The sequence below is a fragment of the Apodemus sylvaticus genome, chromosome 6 (assembly GCF_947179515.1).
Source record: "Apodemus sylvaticus chromosome 6, mApoSyl1.1, whole genome shotgun sequence".
NCBI lineage: Eukaryota > Metazoa > Chordata > Mammalia > Rodentia > Muridae > Apodemus > Apodemus sylvaticus.
The window spans coordinates 76,720,700-76,727,319 of NC_067477.1; positions in this window are offsets into that span (position 1 = coordinate 76,720,700).

A 6,620-nucleotide genomic window follows, 5' to 3' on the forward strand; every position below is an offset into this window, starting at 1 on the left:
GCCAACACCTGCTGTTTTATAATATTTTGCATATATTCTGTAAGCAATGGGAAAAGTTGATAGGTTATAAAATCAACTCAAGCAAATAAGTGGCCTTCCTATACTCAAAGGATAAGCAGGCTGAGAAAGAAATTAGGGAAATGACCCCCTTCACAATAGCCACAAACAGTATAAAGTATCTTGGGGTGACTCTTACCAAACATGTGAAAGATCTGTATAACAAGAACTTCAAGACTCTGAAGAAGGAAATGGAAGAAGACTCAAAAAATGGGAAAACCTCCCATGCTCATGGATCGGTAGAATCAATATAGTTAAAATGGCCATTTTGCCAAAAGTAATATACAGATTCAGTGCAATACTCATCAAAATCCCAACTCAATTCTTCACAGAGTTAGAAAGAGTAATTATCAAATTCATCTGGAATAACAAATAACCCAGGATAGCTAAAAAACTATTCTCAGCAACAAAAGAAATTCTGGGGGAATCAGTATCCCTGACCTCAAGCATTACTACAGAGCAATAGTGTTAAAAACTGCATGGTATTGGTACAGTGACAGGCAGAAGGATCAATGGAACAGGATTGAAGATCCAGAAATGAACCCACACACCTACGGCCACTTGATCCTCGACAAAGAGGCTGAAAACATCCAATGGAAAAAAGATAGCCTTTTCAACAAATGGTGCTGGTTCAACTGGAGGTCAGCATGCAGAAGAATGCAAATTGATCCATCCTTGTCTCCTTGTACTAAGCTCAAATCCAAATGGATCAAGGACCTCCACATAAAGCCAGACACTCTGAAGTTAATAGAAAAGAAACTGGGGAAGACCCTTGAGGACATCGGTACAGGGAGAAAGTTTCTGAACAGAACACCAATAGCGTATGCTCTAAGATCAAGAATTGACAAATGGGACCTCATAAAATTACAAAGTTTCTGTAAGGCAAAGGCCACCATCAAGAGGACAAATCGGCAACCAACAAATTGGGAAAAGATCTTCACCAATCCTACATCAGATAGAGGGCTAATATCCAATATATATAAAGAACTCAAGAAGTTAGACTCCAGAAAACCAAACAACCCTATTAAAAAATGGGGTACAGAGTTAAACAAAGAATTCTCACCTGAAGAAGTTCGGATGGCGGAGATGCATCTTAAAAAATGCTCAACTTCATTAGTCATTAGGGAAATGCAAATCGAATTCATTGTTTTTACTAGCTAAATAGTACTCCATTGTGTATATATACCACAGTTTCTGTATCCATTCCTCTGTTGAAGGACATTTAGGTTCTTTCAGGCTTCTGGCTATTATAAATAAGGCAGCTATAACATAGTAGAGCATATGCCCTTATTACATGTAGTAGCATCTTCTGAGTATATGCCCAGGAGTGGTATAGCTGGGTCCACAATTGCCAAACTGATTTCTAGAGTGGTTTTACCAGCTTGCAATCCCACCAACAATGGAGAAGTGTTTGTTTTTCCCCACATCATCTCCAGCATCTACTGTCTCCTGAGTTTTTCATCTTAGTCATTCTGACTGGTGTAAGGTGGAATCCCAGTGTTGCTTTGATTTACACTTCCCTGATAACTAAGGATGCTGCACCTATCTTTAGGTGTTTTAGGGCCATTCGAGTTTCCTCAATTGAGAATTCTCTGTTTAGCTCTGTACCCCATTTTTAATAGGGTTATTTGACTCTCTGGAGACTAACTTCTTATGTTCTTTGCATACATTGGATATTAGCTCTCTGTCGGGTGCAGGGTTAGTAAAGATCACACGTCTATTTAATCTATTACACTTCTCTTTAAACAAATTCTGAATTTCATTGTATTTTCTTATAAGAGAAAGATTTGTCATAAACTTTCATGGGGATATCGGCTATTGAGAACTAAATAATTTTCACATATATATGATACTTCATACTATACTCCAGACAGGAAACTTGTAGTCTATGTTGTATAAATACAAATTTAATCATTAGGTAAATCGTGCAGATGAGAAATGGTAATGAACAGGCTTTTGCCTTTAAATAAAACCCTTGTTCTATGCATTAGAACACAACATTAACATGCAATTTAATGTTCAAAGACTTCTTTCTTTAGCCAGCATGCTAAAACAGCTTGAAGATAAGATCAGAAATCATCTTGGAAGATGTACAATTGAAGCACCAATTTGCACTACTAAGTTTCAATCAGAAAGAGTTAAATTTCACAGATATAGTGGAGTCTCATACAATTGAAATATGGTGATTTGGGAGAAATCAAATATAACAAACTATTTATAAAGCATATCTGATGTTTACTTGACTCAATCTGTTGTTCTTTGTTAACAACATCTAGATTAGAGATCCTCAAGGGAGTCCAAAGGACCATGTGCTGAAATCTTTCAGATTATGAGGCAATTTTTCCCCTCACTTAAGCTAATTGGTCTCATGCATTTTGTGACAGTTGTAGAAAGCTACCATAGTGAACAATCTGTAAATACTTTGCATTTTCTTTTGTGAAGGATGTGCATGTGACCCAAGCAAAATGAATCATACCTTTGTTTTAGCATTAAATCTTGAACAAATTGTAGGTGGAAAAATGATAGGAGAATGCTATGCCTATGCCTATGAATTTCTCTGATTACTGACATGTCTGAACGAATAACTGAAATTCTGTCCAATTTGGGTAGATGGGCCATACTCTTTCTATGACTTACTTGTTTATATAAGTTGGTAAGTTGTGAAGTTATGAAAACACTCAAATAAGTGAAGGTTATTTGTATCTAGATAGTACATTGGCTATGAAGAAAAGTAAGTTAATTCTTAATCTTTTTTTTATTCTATAGCACTTTGAAGTTGGCTATATTCAACATGTCATTGAATATAGGGCATGTACAGATGACAAAGACTTGAGAGAAAAGAAGTGAGAAATTCATCGAAAAATTATGAGTTTAGTATGAACATGGTGAATAAAAAACCCTTGTCCATTGTCAGTAGCAAGAAAAGAATATGAAGTTCCAGGGAGCTTGTAGAATAAAAATGAGTAGTTAACTGTTAGAATCTGCCCACCACTGCACTAACAACTTGATTCAAACTTAAAGATTATTATGATAGATTGATACACTTGACAGATCTCTGAATCACCATTTCTGGCAAGAAGAAGCCTTCATTAAAAGCTTCAGTCATGGGTTACTGCTGATGTATCTGCTAGCATAAATCATGTGTAAATAAAAGCATAGTCTGGCATGCTAAGATCACTCTGTTGTGTTGCAGTAGTTACTTTGTACATTATTGTATCCAAATGTGAGACAAAAGCAAGTGAAGGAAATAAGGGTTTACACTTGGGCACATCTTAAGGGGATAAAGCCCACTGTGTAGGAATGAATGGCAGCAGGAGCATATATGAGGATGCTGGTCATGTTACATCCTCAGTCAGAAAGCAGAGAGATGAATGTTGGTGCTCAAATTGCTTTCTCCTTTTGATTCAGTCTGAGTCCTCAGTTCATGATAGATGACACCCACACTCAGTCTGGGTTTCATCTCAGCGAACCCTCTCTAAAATGGTCCTTACCAAAATGCCCAGAAGTGTGTCTCAGAGGAGAATTCTGATCAGGTCAAGCTGACAATGAAACTTAATAATCATTAATATATAGTAAACAACTATCAAACTCTCCCTGACAAGTGAAAATATTCATTTATGTAGGTCAGAAATTCTAGGCTCTGATGCTCTGGGACAAGGTTAGCAGATGCTGGCTAATACATCCCAAGAAAACAGATGTATTGTCAAGATGACTATCAGTTTGAGATATGTTTGCTTATATATCTCAGTGGCACATGATCTTGGATAGCTTATCTATCATCAAATCTATTCCATGTATCTCATATTTTGCCAGAAAATGAGCACAACATGTTTGCCCTGAAAACTTTGATAATAGGCAAGCAAAGGCAGACATATCATCTACAGCACTGTTATCGAGGTTGCAACTGTCTTATTCTATTGGCCCAAATCAGTCAAAACCATAGTGTAAATTTGTGCTATAAGGGAGAGCTGTAGAGAAAGATGAGTCATCGGGTCTTTAAACAGAATCTATTACCTACAGTGATTTATACACCCTTCCTGTAGGGAACATGATACCTTGTTACTTAAGGCCACAAGAATGGTAAGGGTAAAAGTATTCAAACCCCAGGAATCTCAGAACTGAGGATTGCAGGAGTGGAGCCATTCTCTACTTGGTTGTAACTGCTATGGAACACATAACCATTATACCCCAATGAGGACCATGGGTCATGTAACTAAATACCTAGTGTTTTCCATGCTATTGAGGTCTCTTGATACGACCTGAACAGTCGGGCAATACGCTTCCCTTCCTGTGTATGCCTTCCCATAAAAGATCTTTAATGCCTGGTTCACACCCAATAAAGTGTATGCATTCATTTCCATCATCAATTAAATCAGTATAAACAAGCAAGTATCATCTCTTGCTTTACCATGGAGAATCCACCATGGGGAAAACCTTCATGTTAAAGTACCACATCTAAAACTCTCTCTTCTAGCCCCTCCATACTCTCACCACTCACTCTGATTCAGACTGGGTTCTGCCTGTCCCGGGCTCTGACTTCCCCTTCCTGCCCCAGCACATGGACTCTCTGAGTCCATGGTTCTAGTGTGAACCAGAACCCCTATTCCTGATTCCCAGCCCAGCATTTGATCCAGACTCAGCTGTTTCCCCTTCCAGTCCAAGGAAGGAGAACATGGACTGTGGGCTCTCCTGTTCCGGTTTCATTCTGCCTCCCCTGAGCAGCACGCCAGCAGCACCCAGACACCATCAGCAGAAGGCAGGGTGTGGTATGACACTTTCAATGTACCTATGACTGCTTACCACAGAAAGCTTGTTGGAATCTAGCTACAGGCTGGGTTGAACTACAGCAATATTGAGTGTTAATGTTTTACTTTAAGAGCATGAGTTTAATGCTCTCTCTTCTGGGAGTAATTTTCTGCACATTGACATTAATTTTAAAAAGACATTTGAAATATGGTTATTGATTTTACTAATCTTCTGTTGTTTTGTTTTTTATCAGTCCTAAATGTTTTCCTTCACTTGGCAGGGCAGACGAGTACCATTATTATATTACTCAGGAAGAAGTCAACTGTATAATAGGTTTGTGAAGCAATTTGATATATAGGGACTTGGTCACCTCATCCTAATAATGTGCATGACACATCTTTTTTTTTTGTAGTAATGATGAATATGCTAATGACCTGCCAATGACCCCTGTAGAACAACAAATGGCAAGGTCCCTAGCTGTCTTGGCAAATCACATGTATAATGGTAATGAAAGGCAAAGTTACACACTGACTTATAACACTACTAGTTTTATTTAGTGTAGCTTCCTGGTTTCTTACAAAACTTGGGGACAATGTTGCAGAAACTGAACATCACCTGAAATATAAAAAATATTAGCCATGCCTACAAGCAAAATAGTACTTGGAAAGTACTATTGATATTTGCATCAAGCTATGAACTTGACTTGGTTTAGTAATGCAGTATGGTTCTCAGTTGGCCAGCTTATAATTGGTGGGCTATGAGCCAGTGCTCCAACTCTGTTCATGGAGTCCACTCATCTCTGCTGTTTCTTCAGGATTATTTATCTTCATACTTGAGCTATGTACAAATCTTCATGTTATATGCACATCTCTCTAAGGTTAGAAAGAGTGGGTATACCTTGTAAGTATCGAAGGAAATAAAATATTTTCTGGAGGCCTTTTAATATCTATCTGAAGTGGATGGCAAGCCCCATCTTACTTATCCAGAAACTTTACTTGTCTATGACCTATTTAGGCCTCAGCTGCCTAGTCCTTTTGCCATTAACCAAGATAGGCATGACCTTCCCTTAAGGAACTTGCCATATGTCCATTCCATACAAGGATCAAAGTCATATCATCACTTTTAGAAAGTATAGTTTTGCCCTTATACTTTAAATGAATGTAATTATAAGCTTGCTGCATATCACATTTTTGAGTATTAAGTTACAGTGGAAAAACCTTCTTAGAATCACTAAACAATAGTTTTGCTGTAAAATTTTTATGGCTGTGTCCAAAGAATGATGAAGACTCATACTGGGTTATAAGAAACACTGTTCAAGGTGTTTTCCAAATCACAATTTTGCCTAAACCTTCAAAGACTTATTTAGGTTAAAGACTATTCCAATTGCTCCTTTAATAGCAGAAACTAATTCTCAGCAGGCAGCTAACATGACAAACCTTACGGGAACTCAACAGAAGCTGATGTTAAGTCATTTTTGAAGGATTTATTTTATTATTTCTGTGTATCTGTTCACACACCGCCACAGAGGATAGAAGTGGTTAACAGGCCTTTAGAGGTCAGCTGCCACATTTCCTTTTTGTAATCCAAACTCTTGTCCTGCTAGAGGGCCTAGCGTTCTTAACTGTTGAGTCATCTCTCAGACTCTAGAGTCTTTATGGGAAAATTTGTAGGCAGGATTTTCAAGGTTCACTCTCTTGAATACATCCATTCATTGGGGCAATCTGAATTCCAAATCTATATGCTGGAGATTTCACATGCAATGACAAGACATGTTTAACAGTTTATTGAAACAAATTATCTTTATGTTTTGTATCTCA